Source organism: Pelophylax lessonae, assembly GCF_965119305.1.
Source record: "Pelophylax lessonae genome assembly, chromosome: 2".
Taxonomy (NCBI): domain Eukaryota; kingdom Metazoa; phylum Chordata; class Amphibia; order Anura; family Ranidae; genus Pelophylax; species Pelophylax lessonae.
This window is the reverse complement of record NC_138769.1, coordinates 204,295,562-204,316,045: the sequence shown is the minus strand read 5'-3', so window position 1 is coordinate 204,316,045 and position 20,484 is coordinate 204,295,562. Positions and strand designations below refer to the sequence as shown.

Below are 20,484 nucleotides of genomic sequence, written 5' to 3'. Positions count from 1 at the left end.
ACTTTTAGCGAATTGTGCCCACAGCCATTCATAACCAAAGAAAGAGAGTCCAGGGTAAGTGAAGGAGGGAAAGGGGGGGTTGGTCACAATCTCAAGCAGAGTATCAGATATGGTGGCAGTAGCAGACACAGCTGAAGCCGCAGTACAAGCACAGCATTACAACTAGTGCATATAGAAGAGTTCTGTGGGGAAAGATTGGGTAATGTAGTACACCCAAACTTCATTTAGGATTAACCATGTCAACTTAAATCAATACAAAGTGCATATACCACTATCAGGCCCTGTTACAGGAGAGGGACACTCACCCAGGCAGCCAATCAAGTAAGGAAGCTTAGCCAATCAAGTAAGGAAGCTTTGCCAGGGGAGGAGGCTGTGGTCCAATGGAAAAAAATGTTTAGTCAAACAGTAAATAAAGCCTCAGGCTCAAAGGCTCCAACAAGGCTTCAAAGCAGAGTGAGGTCTGTAACATCACTTTTTCAAAAGCCACGGGCTGTCAGAAACAAGTGTGCGCTCAGGATTCCAGTAGCGCAGTAGAAAATCTTAGCCATGCCTGTGCAGTAAATAACTAGCTTCATCTGGCCAGCAGAGGGGAACAGGCCACATCTGCACAGCAGAAAAAAAAAAAACTAGAAGCTAAACTCAGAGGTGATCCTTTCCAGGACGGAAGGAGAGGTGCATACACAAAAGTGTTATAATTTAAAGAAATAAGACAAAAGTAAAGTAAAAATGAAAGACGTAAACAGGTGGGAGGAGGAGCTAGTAAAACAGGGAAAAAAACTGGACAACAATTACAGCTATGCAGAAGCTCTCTGGGATCTAGGAATACAGCCTATAAAGGAAACACTGTGACAGGTGGATCACCTGTCCTATGTGTCACAGTGGCGATGCACGAAGGCCTGCTACTGTTCTAGGGAGAACAAGCCTTGTCTGGTAAAACTTGTTTAAAATCAAGAAACACCTATTTTTTTTTAGCTGTATTGGTAAAACTGTGAGGCTCAAAATCCAACAAGAAAGAGATTTTTTGGTACCTTCTGCCCCTAGGATCCCTGTGATATATTTTTTACCGAAAGTCCATAAAAATCCGGTCTGCCCACCCGGGAGGCCTATCATCAGTGGGATAGATTCTGTTACCTCCCGAGTGGGCAGATACATAGATCATTTTTTGCAGCCAATGATCACAAAAATGCCTTCCTATCTCCGGGATTCTATGCAAGTGATCAATGAACTTCGAAGTATCACTTGGAGGGATGGTTATATAATGGTTACAGCCGATGTATCATACCATTATATCCCATCAGCATGGAAGGGAAGCGGTATCTCATTTTTTGAGTCTTGGAAATTTGTTGGGTCTCCAAAGGAATTTCATACTTGCCCTTTTGGATTTCGCTATGGCCCACAATTATTTCTGGTTCGATGGCCAGTTTTATTTACAAAATAAGGGTGTGGCCATGGGTGCAAAATTTGCACCCAGTATGGCCAACCTATTTATGGTCAAGTGGGAAGAGGATGTCGTCTTGGGTGTACCTAGGCCAGAGCTTGTGCTCTGGCGTAGGTACATTGATGACATCCTCTTCTTATGGAATGGCAGTTCTGATTCCCTTCAAGACTTTATGTCGGTCCTCAACACCAACCAGAGGGGCATTAATTTGCAGTATGAGTCTAGTAGCACCGAAATCCATTTCCTCGATTTAAATATACGAGTTGAAGAAGGTCAGATTGTGACCTCCACATTTTTTAAGACTACTGACAGGAACGGATTCATAGATACCACTAGTTGCCATCACAAGGCGTGGTTAGAGTCCGTTCCTGTCAGTGAGTTCTTGCGTTTAAAGCGCAATTGCTCGCGCAGGGATGATTTCTTGCGTGAGACATTGGTTTTGAAGAAAAAATTCCTTGAAAAGGGGTATATAGAGGTGCTATTTGATGAAGCAATCGCTCGTGCTGATGGGCGGATCAGGGAGGATTTACTGCAACCTAACATTAGGGAAAATAATAAATCATTTGAATATGCCTTCTTTTCCTCCTTTTCTACGCAACACTTCTCTGTTAAGAGGATATTACGTCGTCATTGGCACATTCTACAAAATGATGGTGTGTTAGGCTCCCTGCTTCCACAGCAACCTCAAGTTGTATACAGGGGAGTCCCGCCCCTGAGATTGCAGGTTGCGCCGAACATCAGAAACCACCCTAAGAGGGTTTCCTTTTTTCAACAGAAGGGGGGTTTCTATAAATGTAGAAAATGTGCCATTTGTAAACTAAACATAGAGAAGAGACGTTGCGTGGAAAATTTCAAATCCAGCTCCACTGGTCAGGAATTTGAGATTAGACCTTTTATTTCCTGTTCCACCAAACATGTGGTCTACCTTATTAGGTGCCCATGTGGCCTTGACTATGTTGGCCGCACTATCCGAGAGCTACATGTGAGGCTCAAGGAACATGTGGCCAACATAGTCAAGGGGTACCCTAAGCACAGCGTATCACGCCATTATGATCAATGCCATCAACGGGACCCTAAGGGTACCCTGTTTTTAGGCATTGACAGATACGCAGGGAATTGGAGGGGTAGCAATATGACCCGTGGGGTGTCAAAACTCCAAACGAATTGGATATATAGGATGAAGTCTTATACTCCGATGGGGTTGAACATAGAATGGGACCTGAATGCGTTTATCAGTAACTCATGAGCACATTCTGGTCCAAAATTCTTTTCCCCTTGTTCTATGATATCTATGGCATTGGAATATAATGTTTTTATATGTTTGTTCTGTCTCTCTTTTTTAATGATTTTTAATATTCATGTGGCATTTAGTCTTCTGGTGTTTTGTTCCCCAGTGTGTTCTACTGTGTGTCCATTAGATGGCACCGTCACTTCCGATATTTGGTAGTGTTTATAAGTTTTTATGATTTGCCCTTTGAGTTTGGTAAAAGAAGATTTGCCATCCTTAATTTTTATTGTTTTACATTTTGCAGAGTTCTTTGGGTTGATTCCTACATTGATAAGTTAGTTTCTAACTGGCCTTAAGGGATATCCGGTCTGTGGAACGCAGTATTCCCACTTCCGGGTACCCGGGTCATATCCTGGCCGTTCGAGACATCCGGGCGTTGAGGCGCAAGTGTCCACGTCCGGTTTCCTGTAGTTTGCAGCAAGTTCCGCCCTCCTCCACCACTATTTATAGCGATAGGCTCCGTGAGACCGCGCCCCTTGACGACGTCTGCGGAAGACGAAACATACGTCGGGCGTTACTCGCGGTGTTACACCCCAACACGGAGGAGACGCGGCGGCCATCTTTTCGGTGGTTTAAGGAACAAGTCTGACACACGAGGGGAACACTACATGTTTGCTGAGATGCCTGATTTTATCAACCTTTTGTAAGTGTTTTTAATCTATATGCTTTGAATAAATGTTTAATGGTCTGCGCTATGATGGTGTCCTGCTCTTTGTTTCAAATGATCAATGGTGGAATCTGTGAATCCTGTTAAATCGTCAGAAGGATCGCCCTGGGCTTCTATATCATTTGAGCTTGTTGGATCTCTGTGATGGGGATCATTTCGAGTTGGTAAGAGGCGGTGTGATCAGGGTGTCTGGTGGTGGTTCTTTGGATCTACATTTTCGCACCTGTATCTGGTTGAAAAGGACATTTTACAGACTTTCTTGTCCAGTTCAATTTTGGACATGTTTTAAGATTAGCGCTACATTACTCACTACATACATCACCAATTGATCTGTTACTATTCCAGATTTTGTGTAGCTGCTTTTCATTTTTTTCATATATTGTTTTTAGATACATATCATTAGTTAGCGCAGCAATACTGTCATTCATTCAAAATCCAACAAGCCAGTTGCTTTACAGGATAACAGTCTCAAAAAGAAACTTCAGGAGCTGAAGGAAACTGGTTCTTACACCTATGTGCTAGGTGCAAAACTGGCATCCTTTGTCAATTAGAGGTTTGAAGCAGAACTAAACCCATCAATTTAAGTTTCCTCCAACAGTAGGCATGCTCCCAATGATAAGTCCCAGTTGCTTGTCTCTTCACTGAATTATCAAGTCATAAAATGGCTGGTATCATAGCTAATCATGTGTGGAGCATGCGCAACTGCAGATCAACAGTGACTAAGATGTGACTAAGATGGAAGCCACCTTGGCTGTGAAGGATCAGATGGTTGAAGCTGTCCTAGCTGCCTGTTTAGTTGCACCTAGCATCTCGCTCCTGGAAATGGGTGACATAGACACTGGTACAGATTAATCTTCAATCAAAGCTGTGTCTCTCAATGAACGTAGGAGAAATGTTTTGCTTTTAGGCAGTTTTCAGATGGGAGGACAGGGGTAGTAAAAACAGGTGGCTGGACCGCAGTTTTACCCTCCCCAAAGTTGCCCGTTTAAAACAAAACATGCAACCACTCTCGGTCCCATACATGCTGCGCAAAAAATATTCTATGTTAAGTAATTAGGACCATGCCGCAACTGTGAGCTAAATGCTTGGCTTACAATTGTAGGACAGTATTTACATGAAAAGAATCCCTTATTAAAATAAAAATAAAAAAATCAGCAGGCAGCAGTATTGCATCTGGAATACCTATCAGCCACTGCTTTACTGCCCTCTGAAAACCATTCCACTGAGGAATCCTTTTTAGAGAGGTGGTAAAAAGCGCCACCCATGTGAAAAAGGCCTTAGTTGTACTTTAAAGTGATAGTAAACCCAATAGTTTACTACATACACACATTTGCGGGAATTCATGGCGTGCTCTTTGTGCCTGAAAAAAATGGTGTGTGAAGTGCTGCCCTGTAGGACTAGTAATGTGCAAATAACAATAAATGAGCATTTGATGTGGAACAATGGTGAAAGTTAAAATCCAATCTCCAATAGCTAAAGCTTGAAAAATGGTGAAAGATCGTTTTAGGCAAAAAATCCTTAAAAGGGGAGGCTGTAGAGAAAGCCTGGCGGTGGATGGATGGGGAGGAGAGGCTGGTTTGCATCCTGTGCGCTCAACGGTCCTTTCTATGGATTCCTAAAGCTCTGCTGCAGCAGGATCCTCTTTTCTTCTCTTTCTTGTGCACTGCTTGACTCAGCTGACTCCTTTGCTCGGGAGGCAATGTGGCGGCAGCATTGAAGTCACTGTTTGATTGCACTGAACATTCATTATTCAAGTTTTAAATCACCTGATGATTGCACAGCAGCTTTGTCATTACCCATCTGAGTTCACGTTTAATAAATATTAATGTTTGTCACATGGTGAAGGATACACTTTATATATAACCATTTTGCATGTTAGTCGTTTTTTTTTACCTGATTGTATTTATTTCATTTATTTGTTTATTTTTATTCATTTGAGATACACCATTGACTTTCACCATTATTCAAGCTTTAGCTATCAGAGATTGGATTTTAACTTTCACCATTGTTCCACATCAAATGCTCATTTATTGTTATTTGCACATTAACCACTTGCCGACCAGTCACTGGGACTGTACTGCGGCAAAGTGGCTCGATTCCGTCCAGCGACGTAGACCTATGTCGCTTGACTCCTCCCCTTGTGGGCGGCGCTCGTGCACCGCTGGAGGCTCGCTCCCGCTGTTTTCAGTCACAGCGGGAGTCGGGCCAGGTGAGGAGCAGCGGCGATCGCTGCCGCTCTTCCACGATCGTCGTGGAATCGAGTCTGGAGATCTGCCCGCTTGTGTAAACAGAGCGGGCGGATCTACTAAGTGACAAACAGTGACAGATTGCAGGGTTCGCTGAACATGTCACCTCCCCCCACACACGTCAGTAAGCACCAGGCATACATTAACCCCTCCCTCTCCAATAAAATTAACCCCTTCCCTGCCAGTGTCATTTTTACGGTAACAGTGCATATTTATAGCACTGATTACTGTAGAAATGTCACTGGTACCCCCAAAAATGTCAGTCAAGAGTCCGATCTGTCCGCCACAATGTCGCAGTCCCGCGAAAAAAAATCGCAGATCGCCGCCATTACTCGTTAAAAAAAAAACACCAAAAATGACAGAAATCTTTCCCTTAGTTAGTAAACGCAATAACTTTTGCGCAAACCAATCAAAATAAGCTTATTGTGATTTTTTTTTACCAAACATAGGTAGCAGAAAACAAATTGGCCAAAAATGTAAAAAAATTTTGATTTTTACATTTTTTTTTGGGGGTAATTTTATATAAAAAAATTAGAAAAATATTGTTATTTTTTCAAAATTTATGCTCTTTTTTTGTTTATAGTGCAAAAAGTAAAAATCACACAGGTGATCAAATACCACCAAAAGAAAGCTCTGTTTGTGGGAAAAAAAGCCATAAATTTCGTTTGGGTACGGTGTCGCACGGCCGCGCAATTGTCAGTTAAAGTCGCACAGTGCCGAATCGCAAAAAGTGGCCTGGACGTAAGACAGCAAAATCCTCCGGTGGTAAAGTGGTTAATAGTCCTACAGCGCAGCACTTCACACACAATTTTTTCATATACTACATTAGCTTGGGTTTTGCTATATTGGTGTTTGCCGGCTGTTTTGGGCTGTTATTTTCCACCTTAGTGATAGCGCCAGAGTCTTACATTACCTACTATGCTCTTTGTGCCGTCTCTCCATTCCAGCGGATGCTATGCCTTTGTCATTTACTTTCTGTGGCATTGCATTGCAATCCCACAAAAGTATAGCAGCGTACACAGCTTTCTGATCCCAAGTCAAAAATCAATCAATGTGCATGCGCGATATTCCAGCCATTTCAACAAGAAGGGGCCGCAGTTTTACAATGTACAGATGCGGAAAGCAACAATAAAAATAGTGGCGTCTTCATAAAGGAGACAGGGAAGGCAAAAATCTGAAAAAAAAAGTAAGCAGGAGCTGAGGGGGTTTATTTATAAAAGTAGATTGATATAAAAGGCTTGTGTGTAGTGTCTACAGGGCTGTCTTTATTATTGATTGGACCCTGGGCAAATATTTTCTTGGGCCCTCCAAAATCTACTTGCAGGCAGCGCGGGCTCAAGAGGCTGCTGCTTTGGGCCCCACAACAATGACTGGGCCCAGGGCAGCTGCCCCTTTTGCCCTGTGTTAAAGACGGCCCTGAGCGCCTATATTCATTTTCAGGACTTCGTTGGCTAAGTTTACTACTGCTTTAAGTCATCTGTCATACTCCTAATAGTTAACAACATTCACAAACGTATTAATAGAAAGTCTATTAATGGAGCTATTAAACTCAAGTGGAATATTTCTTTTAAATGCCTAAAGCAAAGCTAAAATCTCATATCCTTTGCAGTACTTAAACAAAATTCTGCAATTCTGTTCCTCTTAGATGGCCTTGGATGTTAAAAAAAAATATGAAAAAATGTATTTGCTCATCTCAGAAATGTTTTCATTCTGCGAATCCCCTTGTCCACCAATGATAGCGCAATATTAGCCTATATATAAATCTGCAGTTGTCACTGTGCCGCACATGTGAACAGCTATGACACCAGCCATTTGAGGATACAAAAGTTTGGTGGAAAGCTGACATAAGCTCACTGGCAACTGTGACAAGTATGCCTTGAATGTAGAATACACTGTACATGTACTAAAAGGATGAATGTAAATGAAAATACTGCTGAAAACACTGGAATGTTTGCTAAGATTTAATAACATTAAGGCTCCGTTTCCACTATTGCGACTTGTAGTGCGACTTGTCAAGTCGCACAACAAGTCAAAACCCATTATTTTCAATTAGGCCCGTTCTAACTGCTGCGACTTGAGTCGCAGTGACTTGTAAAAAGGTTTTGCACTACTTTTGGGCCGACTTCAGTGCGACTTGTCCCTCATAGAAGGAAGTCGCACTGAAGTCCCCAGAAGTAGCTGCAAACAAGTTACACTACAAAGTCGCGCTAGAAGTAGCGCGACTTTGTAGCCGCAATAGTGGAAACGTAGCCTTATTGAACATTTCTAACTTGAGCTTTGTTTTGGGAAATGATTAAATCAGTGGGTTTAGTTCTGCTTTAAAACAAACCATGCATCAGTTATATTTTTTAAGTATTGCTGAATGATGAGGTAGCTTTTCTGGTCTAAGACCTTTCTCTACACCGCATCCCTTAAATATAGTATTTCATTCTAATCCTAGTATATTGGGATTTTTATGGTGCCAATTTTTTCTAAAAAAAAAATCATTTTTATTTTACATACATTAAAAACATGTTTAAAAAATATACATTAGCCATATACAGCTGTGATGTCTTGCTGTATATGGTTAATGTCAATTTTTTAAACATGTTTTTAATGTGTGTAAAATAAAAATTATCATTATTTTTTTTTTTATTGCATTTTGGGTCCATAAATATGCCAATATTCTATGATTTCAATGAAATACATCAGATATAGTTTTCATATAAAGTGCATAGTGTAATACAGTATGTACAAGTATTTATATTTCCTCTCAAAGATATCACAGGTCTCTCCTCACAATGCTTTCATCTGCTCAAAGATATCACAGCACTCTCCTAATCTGCTTTAATTTCCAGAAGGGTGACACTATCCCTGGAATTCATAAAGACTGGTGCAGACAGATTTTGCAAAAGTGTCTCACATGCGTATTAAAAGTGGCGCAGCACGCACCAAATTCATGAACCTGTCTACAGTATAACTTGTATTTGGCGCACACTGTGCCACTTCTAGAATGCATCTGAGACACTTTCGCAAAATCTGTCTCTGTATGCCAAAAGAAAGTTGGTCTTAACCACTTGACCTCCTGAAGAGTTACCCCCTACCTGACCAGGCTATTTTTTGCGATATGGCACTGTGATCTAACTGACTATTGTGTCGCTGTACCTAAATAAAATTGATGTCCTTTTTTTACAACAAATAGAGCTTTCTTTTGGTGGTATTTGATCACTTCTGCGTATTTTTTTTTGCGCTATAAACAAAGATCAATATTTTTTTCTTTCTGCTATAAGACACAAGTCGCTCCGACTTAGAAAAAGGGTCCTGAGCTTCTTTGGGGCGACCTGGAGCGACCTGCATTGACTTCAATGATGTCCGTGCATGTCGCTCCGAGGTCGTGGTGCGAGCTGTGCACCGTGACTTCACAGGTCGCCCGGCAAGTCGGGTCGCGCCTATGTGAACCGGCTCTAAAACATATCCAATAAAAAAACGTAAAAAATCAAACTTCTTCATCAATTTATGCCAATATGTATTCTGCTACATATTTTTGGTAAAAAAAAATTCCCAATAAGCATATATTAATTGGTTTGTGCAAAAGTTATAGCGTCTTCAAACTATGGGATATTTATATTGATGTATTTATTTAATACTAGTAATGGCGGTGATCAGCCATTTATAGCAGGACTGTGATATTGTGACTGACAATTTGGAAACTGACACTTTTGACAATTTTTGGGAACCAGCGACATTATTATAGGTGATCAGTGCTAAAAAAATATGCACTGTCACTGTACTAATGACACTGGCTGGGAAGGGGTTAACATCAGGAGTGATCAAGGGGTTAACTGTGTGCCTAGCTAGTGATTTTGTGTACTGTGGGAGGTGCTTTTACTAAGGGAAGGCATGTCACTGCTTTGTAGGAATACAGGATCAATGCCTTCCCTACTAACAGAACGGTGATCTGCCTTGTTCTGCCTGTGTATTGAACAATTGGTGGGTGCTGGCGGGCATCAAGTCAGCGTATGCAACGCGAGGCTCCCACTGTGTGTGATCACAGCAGAAACGAGCCAACGGCAGCGCGAATGCGCGCACCCTACCTAGAAAAGCGAAATCACATATAAATACATGATCTGGTGCACAAGTGCTGCCCTGAAGCAGTAAAACTACTATAGGGTGGACCTGTAGAGGTTAATTAGCTCCACTTTAGTAACACAAACTGTTGGTATTTTATTTTGAATTTTGTTGCAGGTGTTGCGCCACAATGTAGAAGTGGAGACAATTAGAATTAACTGAATTTGCTGCACAGCAAGCTGTCAGAACCAAAACTGTCACAGATGTTTTTTTGAATTAGACCGAACACAATAACGAGAACAATCAATTCCAGAAATGTTATGAAGCAGCTTTATTGAATTCCCCGCTATATTGGTTCAGGCATCAGTCAGGGGTCAGCATCTACTCCTGGCATGAACTCAGAGATGGCATTATCATGCCTGCGCAGTTTGTGGGTGTGTTTGCAATTGTCTGACATCAATAAGCCCCCTGTTGCAGCCACCCACTGTAGTGTATTAACACAGACAGGCTTGTACAGGTTGCTTCTTTATTCACTGCACATCAGCATGCAACTAACTTCAGCCACACCCAGCTCCCAGACATATACATAATTGTAACATTTTGCAGACAGCAACTTAACCCATTGCTTACCATACTACATTCCCTCCTCTCTTTGAATAAAACATAACATGCACAACGTATTAATAAGATTAACAAAATGCATGGATGAACAACTAAAAATTTTAACTATAAACTCCTGACTATACACATAGTCCTTAAGGTAGGCCGGTGGATTTGTTGCTCGTTTTTCTCTCGGCCATTCCGATGTGGATGGTTGTGGATTGAAGTCTGGATCACTGGCAGTATCATCACTACTCTTTGCCTGTTCGCCATCTTCCGATACTTGACCTTCTGACTCAATAAATTTCTTCACAAATGAGGAATTACGCACTTTTGTGTGACCATCTAAATCCTCTAAAACCACTTGAGTACCTCTTTTCTCCTTTACAACATAAGGCTCAGGTTCAAAGGACGGAGCCAGTTTGTTAAACCGATCACTTTGAAGCAACACCTTATCACCCTGTTGAAGGCCACTAGGTTGACAATGGCGGCGGTGGTTTGCATACTGTTCAGCCCGGATCTTCCTTTCCTCATCAATATGCCGAAAAGGTTTCTGACTTGTCTGGCAATTTTGTCCTGAATTTGCGACCACAAAGAAGTTCCGCAGGACTAACGCCAGTGACAGTATGCAGAGTTGTGCGATAAGCCAAAAGAAAACGCCACAGTTCCTTTTTCCAGTCTCTTCTCTCTAAATGAGCAATCCGCAAAGCTTTCAGCAAGGTTCGATTCTGGCGTTCCACTTCCCCGTTAGCCTGTGGCCAGTATGGAGTTGTATGATGACGTTCAATAGCATTTGATTTCAGATAATCCTGAAATTCCTGAGAAGTAAATTGGGCACCATTATCACTCACAATCCGTTTAGGCAACCCATGAGATGCAAAAATGCTCTCCAACCCCTCAATTACAGTTGATGATGTAGCTTTAGTGAGAACTACCACCTCTTGCCACCTTGAATAATAGTCCACAACAACTAAAAGATGGTGTCCAGATGGAATGTCGTACAGATCAATGGCTAAATCTTCCCATGGTCCCTCAGGTAGAACAGTGTGAGTTACTGGTTCTGGTTTAGGTTTGCTGCCCACCAACTGACATGCCCGACATGAAGAAACCAAACGTTCCACATCCTTGTCAATTCCTGGCCACCAGACTTTCTCACGTAATCTTTGTTTGGTGCGTACAATGCCTTGATGGCCCTCATGGGCTAAATGTAATGTACGTTTCCGTAAGTCTTTAGGCATCACAATACGATTGCCACGTAGAACTAGTTGTCCTGCAATACTCAGCTCTTGTTTGATTCTGTGATAGCTTGGGTCACAATCCACCCAAACCCCTTGTCTTACACATTTCCTCAACCGAGCAATTTCCGGATCCACAGATGACAATTCTTCAACCTCCCGCGGTGTCAATGCCTGAGGCATGGCGTTAGTAGCCACAAAACGAATGTACTTTTCTGCCAGGTTATGAACAGGTGCAGAAGACTGAGGCAATCTGGAAAGTGCATCTGCCGCATTAGTCGGTCCAGGTCTGTACCGCACTGTAAAGCGATATGGTAACAATCTGAGAACCCATCTCTCAATTCTGGCGGATGGTTTTGAGCGTGGCGAATATATCACTTCCAGAGGCTTGTGGTCTGTGATGATTTCAAAATCAAGGCCGTAGAGATAGGTGTGAAACCTTTCACATCCCCAAACAACAGCCAAAGCTTCTTTCTCGGTCTGAGAATAACGTCTCTCTACATCAGTGAGGGATCTGCTTGCATACTGAATAGGCCTGTAATTGCCTGTGCATTGTCTCTGAACCAAGATGGCGCCTAACCCCACAGGGCTAGCATCGACAATAACCTGGGTGTGTGCAGTAGGATTGAAATAAGCCAAAGTTGTGGCGCAAGTCAGCCGTCTCTTAAGTTCATCAAATGCACCTTGTTCCAAAAAGCCCCACTTCCAAGGGACTGCTTTGCGAGTCAACACTCTCAAAGGTTCACTGACAGTCGCCATATCTGGAATAAACTTGGCACAGTAATTCGCTAGCCCAAGAAAACTGCGTACTTCTGCAGGGTTTTCAGGATTTCTGGCATCAGACACAGCTTTAATTTTACAGTCCTCCGGACCAATGCCCCTGTCAGACAGCACATGGCCCATAAAAGTCATTTTATTCATTTGAAATGTGCATTTCTTCTCATTTAATGTCAACCCTTTCTCCTTCAAGCGATTTAGCACTGCACGGAGACGTTCATCGTGCTCCTGTGTGTTTGTTCCCCACACAATTATATCATCAGAAATGTTATGCGTGCCTTCACAACCATGTAGCACTTGCTGAATCACATGTTGATAGGCCTCCGGTGCGGACGATACGCCAAACATCAACCTCTTGTATCTAAAAAGACCTTTATGGCTTGCAAATGTAGTGATGACTCTAGATGCTGGGGTCAATTCAATCTGATGATAACCCCATTTCAAATCCAGTTTACTGAAGACACTTGCCCCATTCATTGCATGTAGAACATCTTCAATAGTGGGAATTGGATGTCTCTCTCTCTGCACAGCTTGGTTAGCACATCTCATGTCCACACAAATCCGAATATCTGTGCCCTTTGGTACAACAACTAACGGCGATACCCACGGAGTGGGCCCTTCCACAGGTTCAATAATGTCAAGGTCTAGCAGCTCTGCCAGTTTGTGCTCAACAGGTGATCTCAGGCTATAAGGAAGTCTGCGTACTGGCTGTGCAATAGGCTTTACATGTGGATCAATGTGAAGCTCCAACTGAAAATCCTTTAATTTTCCAAACCCAGAGAAGCAATCTTTAAATTCCTCTTTCAATGCAGAAATAGCAGGAGACACCATATTCACTCTTGCGCTGCCTACATCACGGCCAATCTGTAACACCCCTAGTGCCATTGCGGTTTGACGACCAAGCAGAGGCGACCCTGTGCCATCTACAACATAGAATTCGGTCTGCAATGGAGGACCAGTCTCATGTGTTTGAACAGAGGTATAAAATTTGCCTTTAAGTTGCAGTGGTGTACTGGAGCCATAAGTATAAATCTGTTTAGTGGTGTTACACAATTTAAGGTGATTTTCTCTGCCATTAAGACTGTGCCAAGAAGCCAAGTCCATAACATTGCATGTAGCTCCAGAGTCAATCAACACTGACACATCCGTATTTCCAATCTTAATGGTTAATGTCCCGGCTTGCAGAGAACACAGGGAGAATATAAATTCACAGTCAGGAGCACTCTCTTTATCCTCAGCTATAACATTTACTTGTGCAGATTGTCCTTTGGTTTTGTTATCTCTGGTTGTACTTCTACACACAGCTGCAAAATTACCTGTCTTTCCACAAGCATAGCACATTTTATTCTGTACCACAGTGCAGTCCTGACTTGTGTGTCCCGCCCTGCCACATTTATTGCAGGTGATATGTAAAGTCCTCTTTGGAAAACTCTCTTTCCTACTCCAGATATTCCTATTATTATAGGTAGGTTTGGAGACTGTATTGACAGATGCAGTGTTCTTGGTTTCAATATGCAGAGCCTGGAGCTCAGACAGTTCAATGGCTCTTGCAATCTCCTGCAGACTAGTAAGTGTGAGACTAGGTTCTCTCAATAATCTCCTCCTGAGGTGCACAGATGTGCATTTCTCTATGACCTGATCTCTGATTATCTCCTCAGTTACAGTCCCAAAATCACAAGACTTTGCCAGATATTTCAGCCTAGTCACATAACTGTCTGTGGTTTCTCCCAGTTCTTGCACAGCCTTTCTAAACTTATATCTTTCATAGGGAATATTTTTCTTTGGCTCAAAGTACTCACTCAGTCTATTCATGGCTGTCTCATAGTCTGAATCTTCCCCTGTTGCTCCCAGGGTTTCAAAAATGTCCTGAACTTGAGGTCCAGCTAGATGCAGCAGCATGGCTCTCTTCTGAGCAGGTGCAGTCACTCCTGTGGCTATAACATAGAGCTGAAATCCCTTCTTCCACTTGTCCCAGCGCTGTGAGAGACTAGTGTGGTCTCCAGACACATCAAACGGTCCGATAGTCGGTAAATCCAGAAAGCTAGCCATCCTCGTCGCCAAAATGTAGTGTATTAACACAGACAGGCTTGTACAGGTTGCTTCTTTATTCACTGCACATCAGCATGCAACTAACTTCAGCCACACCCAGCTCCCAGACATATACATAATTGTAACATTTTGCAGACAGCAACTTAACCCATTGCTTACCATACTACACCCACCATGTGACTTGCTACAAATTGTCTACAATTTGTTGGAGTCCTATCACTGAGGCCCCTTTCACACTAGTGCAACTTGTCCCGCGATTTTGGACCACAAAATCGCATTACAAGTCGTTTTCCATTATTTTCAATGAGCCCCATTCATATCAGTGCGTTTTGAAGTCGCACCGACTTCAAAGTAGTTCCTGCACTACTTTGCCACGATTTGATTGCGTTTTTAGCCATAGCCATAGCTTTCAAAATTGCGGCAAAATCGCAGCAAAGTCGCGTCAAAAACGCGCCGTAAAATCGCGTCGCATAAGTGTGAAAGGGGCCTGAAGGACAGATGCTTTTTTTCTGCCTGCAGAGGACTAATTAGATCATTTCAGTCTGAGTAGAATCACTTGAATGAATTTTCAGGCTTGTTTTACTAAACCCACAACAGTAAATCCACACTACATTAAAGCATGCTTGTTATACTCACTGCAGAACCTAAAGGGGTAATCTTCTGCATTGTTGAAAAAGGCTGTTTAATCCTGTCTTCTCTGATCCTCCCTTTTATCCACAGTCCCCTATCCATCTCCTGATAAGACAGAGCTTTTGGAGTCACTCTGCACATGCTCAGTTTAGTGTGTATTGCTAGAGAGTTTTTCCTTGGGAGGGTGCATGTGATTGGCACAGGGCCAATCAGCACTGTCCAGACAGAGGGTCAGCCTCATTGGACAGTCAAGAGTAAAATGAAAACTCCTCCTACAATCTTTAACCAGACACTTCTAGAAGTCATAAGACTGCTATATACTGCTGATGGGAAAAGGTATTTAGCAATTTATATTTAGTGGAATTGTTGCATTTCCATGTTCTGTGTACTATGGGAGACCAGATATAGTGAATGCAGGGTCCTGGGTTTAGTAACACTTTAATAATAAAAGGTACAGCTTTTCCTGAAAAATATGCTATTGTATATTGTGACATGTCAGAAATTTATTCATGCAGGCTTGCAAAGTTATGAAAAGATCCACTAAAATATCCTCTCACCTCCCATCCCAGTGGGGGACGTAAGGGACGTGATTTTATGCTGGGCCTATAATTCTTATGAACTCCTGAAGTTTTCCTGGTGTACAATGGAAAAAAAAATAGGAAAGTGCAAGGCCCTGTTGATTTTAAATGTATTGTAAACAAGGATAAGATCAAAAAAAGTTAGATTTCTCAACAGCATCAAATTAAAACTGTAATCAGCATGTACTTTTACCCAAAACTACAATTTTAACTATTCTTTACACCTTTGTTGGTACACAAGTCTTAAGGTGTACTTTTTGAACTCCGAATTCCAAAGTTTGGAATCATTTCTTATTAGATTTAATTTGCAATAATGAAAGCGTGGATGGGATATACAATATCTTCAGCTAAAGTAGAACTCTCTGGATAAAAGCCGTCATATCAATTGAATTAAAAGATTAGACCCTGAAAAGTACTTCCGTAAGAAAGACAATTTTTAATTATAATTTTAAATTAAATTTATAATTTTTAACTATAATTTGGTTATCATATAGAAAAAAAAAATGTACAAAACTGCTAGAGGAATAGCGATTCGAACAATATTTGCATTGAAAAGCTGACAGAACGGCAGATGTATGTAGGATGATGTTAACCACAGGTTGGGGGCAGCAGAACAGCAGCTAGGCAACAGTCACCGCAGGCAGCTCTCTAACAGCCGCTCTAGAAAGCTATAACGCTGCTGGAAAGAATGGCCCCTGACAGAGGGCTGACTCAGCAGGAGGTAGTGGTTTATGTAATCCACGGCAATCCATTATTACAAAGGAGCTTTCACAAACTCCTGAGTACTGGGCACAGCTAGGTTATTGATTAAAGAGACAGCGGAAGCATAGACAAAGAGGGAAGGGAGGGAGAACAAGCCCCCCCCCCCCATCCATTAAAGGATGCTGCTCTCCACCAATTAGAAAGAGAAAAACCATTACTCAGCAGCTATCAACGACCTATAGGCAGCGATGAAGCGCAAACACTTAATTTATCTCCCCCCTCCTCCTGACGACAGGCACCTCTTAGGAAATCCAATGACAGCTATTAGGGAAGCTTCTACATACAGATTAGAGCGCACAATCTGCTAGGCAGCGGAATCTTCATCTCGGTCTCTGAGCCGTGTTCGAACCTCATGGGATAAAAAGCTGCGGCGCACACATGCAAGCAATATATTTTTTTTCTCCATATTTTACTGATGATTTAAAATTTTTCAATGCATAATTTTTTCTGTGCTTAGTTCCTCCATAGATACGTGACAAGCAAGAGAGGGACACATAGGTTGGCATATGATCAAGGTGCCTGTCTGTCAACCACATTCCATGGCGTCAGGAAATCTATGGTTTTCTCAAAGATTCCATGGGATACAGAATTTAATCTTGTTTTGCACATTTTTCTCTTTTTTTTTTACTTAACCTTTTCTTGCCCAGAGGTCATTATTGCCAAGGTGCTCAAACAAATAGCTAAATCAGTATGTCAACTTTTTAAAACGCAAAAAACACAACATTTTACAGAGAATACAAAAATATATATACATCCCCAATCCTCAGCTTGGGTTCCCCAAAGTATGGCTTCCTACCTATCGAAAGGATGGAGCCTTCTAACAGATAAATGTAAAACGTCTTTTTAAGTGACTGCCAAGGGGGGACACCCCTATGCGCCGAGTCTCCCGCACGGGGGAGTGTGAAAGACTCAAAAACCCTACATAGATAAACAAAGAATAAAGCCAGAAAAGTATTAAGCCTATAGTAGAGCTAGAAAATCTTCCTACTGTGATCCATACTCGCTTGTATTTGAGATAAAGCTACACGTAGGGGAAGCAAAGATGTCCGCTGGAGGCTTTAGATGTCTCAAAGAAGATTCATGGAAACTGTAATAACATATATAAATATATATGTTTATACAGTATCCCACAAAAGTGAGTACACCCCTCACATTTTTGTAAATATGTTATTATATCTTTTCTTGTGACAACGCTGAAGAAATTACACTTTGCTACAATGTAAAGTAGTGAGTGTACAGCTTGAAAAAAGTGTAAATTTGTTGTCTCCTCAATATAATTTAACACACAGCCATTAATGTCTAAACCGATGGCAACAAAAGTGAGTACACCCCTAAGTGAAAATGTCCAAATTGGGTCCAAGGTGTCAATATTTTGTGTGGCCACCATTATTTTCCAGCACTACCTTAACCCTCTTGGGCATGGAGGTCACCAGAGCTTCACAGGTTACCACTGGAGTCCTCTTCCACTCCCCCATGACGACATCACAGAGCTGGTAGATGTTAGAGACCTTGCGCTCCTCCACCTTCCGTTTGAGGATGCCTCACAGATGTTTAATAGGGTTTAGGTCTGGAGACATGCTTGGCCAATCCATCACTTTTACCCTCAGTTTCTTTAGAAAGGCAGTGGTCATTTTGGAGGTGTGTTTGGTGTCGTTATCATGTTGGAATACTGCCCTGCGGCCCAATCTTCGAAGGGAGGGGATCATGCTCTACTTCAGTATGTCATAGTACATTTTGGCATTCATGGTTCCCTCAATGAACTGTAGCCAGGGCCGATCCTAGGGTAACAGACGCCTGGGTGCAGAAATATTTATGGCGCCCCTGTGTGGGCGTGGTCATCTTACTAACTCCTCCCCTTTCCTAATGGGACCTGGAGGGGGGTCTCTCCAAGGAACACAGAGAGGGCCTCTGTTAGAGAGTCTGTTAGAAAGAGCCTCCACCAGGCCCCATTAGAAACTACAATGGGGTTGTATCATGGGACCTGGAGGAGGATCTCTCTAACAGAGGTCATCTCTGTGTGCATTTTAAAGTCTATGTTAGAAAGACCCCCCACCAGGCCCCATTAGAGACTACAACGGAGTCTAATGGGACCTGGAGGGGGGTTTATCTTACAGAGGCCCTCTCTGTGCCTATTGGAGAGTCTCTGATAGAAAGAGTCCCCTCCAGCCCCCATGAGAGACTACATTAGAGTGTCACCGAACAATAGAAAAATAAACAATATTATATTAATTAATAGCACTTTGATGCCCAGGCCCAAGACTAGAAGACTTCACTTACCTTAAATAATGGGTACTGGGGCTGGCTGCTGGTCCTGGGGCCTGGCTTCTGGGGCTTTGCTGCTGGTCCTTAGGTCTGGCTCCTGGGGCTGGCCTGCTGGTCTTGGGGTCTGGCTGCTGGTCCTCCTGATTCCTGGTTGCTGGTCCTGTATTCCGGCTGCTGGGGCCTTGGGGCTGGCTTCTGGTCCTGATTCTTGGCTGCTGGTCCTGATTCTTGGCTGCCTGTCCTGATTCCTTGCTCCTCTGTGGTGTGCTGGGCTCTGGGGTGTGCTGGGCTCTGGGGTGTGCTGGGTTCTGGGGTGTGCTGGGTTCTGGGGTGTGCTGGGCTCTGTGGTGTTCTGGGCTCTGTGGTGTAAAGCTCTTGTGTGATATCTCAGCGGGGCTGCGGCTGTCACTGTGAGAACGGCTCCTCCATAGTCCTGGCTCACATACGGAGTGATATCACTAAGCCTCCATACAGGGCTGCCGCTAGAAATCCCAGGGCCCCATACAGCCTATTTGACAGGGCCCCCCCCCCCCACTTCCGGCGAAAATATCAAAATGATTACCCCCCCAATCTCTCTTCCTAGCACAAATCCCTCCCAATCACCCTTCCCAGCACAACCCCCTGAATCCCTCCACAAATTCACAACCCCATCCCCCCAGCACAAATTCCCCCCTCCTAGCACAAATGCCCTAGCCCCGCTCCTAGCACAAACTTTCCCCCCAATCCCCCCTTCTGGCTCAAATCCCCCAAACCCTCCTACAAGCACGTACCCCCCCCCCATTCCTCCTTCTATTAAATGCCCTGTCCCCCAAATCCCCATTACACTTTTACACTTTCTAGCAACGAGAGTTGCCAATCCCTCAAACATCCCAGGCATAAATTATTTTCCCATTATTATTTCTGTAAGCCCCCCAAACCGACAGGGAGAAACCACTACTAAGCCAGGAGGGGGTGCACTGTGTTGTGCTTTCCCCTCCTGTCTGAACAACACACAGCATAAGAGACAGGATCGCTCTTACATTGCATCGGACTGTACACTCACACACACCGTTTGATTACCCCCCCACCCACATTTCCTGCTGTCGGGAGATGAGCAGCCCGTGGAGAAGGTAGGGGGTGGTAATCAAACTGTGTGTGTGTACAGTGCGATGCAATGTAAGAGCGATCCTGTCTCTTATGCTGCATGGACGAGTGTTGTTCAGACAGGAGGGGAGAGCCCACGAGTGTTGTTCAGACAGGAGAGGAGAGCCCACGGAGCACCACACAGCGCACCTCCTCCCACGTCTTACCTCTCCACGACTCCACCACTTCTCCAGACTGCCGTCCCCGTGTCCCAGCTCTGAGTGTGGGGGGGGGGACAAACAGCTGTAAGCCGGCAAGAGGGGGGAAAACCCGGCTTTCAGCTGGTGGAGGAAGAGGCAGACAGTGCATCGCTCTGTCATTGATCCCTCTCCCCACCAATCCTCCAGCTGCCCGGGCCCCATACAGGAGTACTGGCTGTACCCCCCTGATGGCGGCCCTGCCTCCATATACATGAGTTGTTTAGAGCCCATTCATATGTGGTGCAGACGTGTAACCTGTGCAGGGCGCTCTGTTATCAGCACAGGGATGTACGGGCGCTGTGTGCATCCCTGTGCCAGCGTCCCATTCATTTCTATTGGCACCTGCATCTGTGTGTCATATTAGAATACAGAGGCTGTGTCCATGCAGTCTTATGTCCCAGTAGAAATTAATGAGGTGGTGGCACTGGGATGTGTACACCTATGTACCCCCATGCTGATAAAAGACAGCCCAGCATGGGAGACACATTGTTTGCACCCCTTGTTAATAGGTCCTTACTAAAAATAGAACAGTTGTCTGCACAGCCATATCAGGGACTAAAAAGCCTGAACTTTTTACCTGTTA

The 20,484-nt window shown here is 43.4% G+C and overlaps 1 protein-coding gene across 1 annotated transcript in view; it reads right to left on the bottom strand.

Moving 5' to 3' along the window:
• The window catches only part of LOC309545976 (cyclic AMP receptor-like protein A), a 1,007,699-nt gene that overhangs the window by 165,343 nt on the left and 821,872 nt on the right, over window positions 1-20,484 (bottom strand). The window lies entirely within an intron of this gene.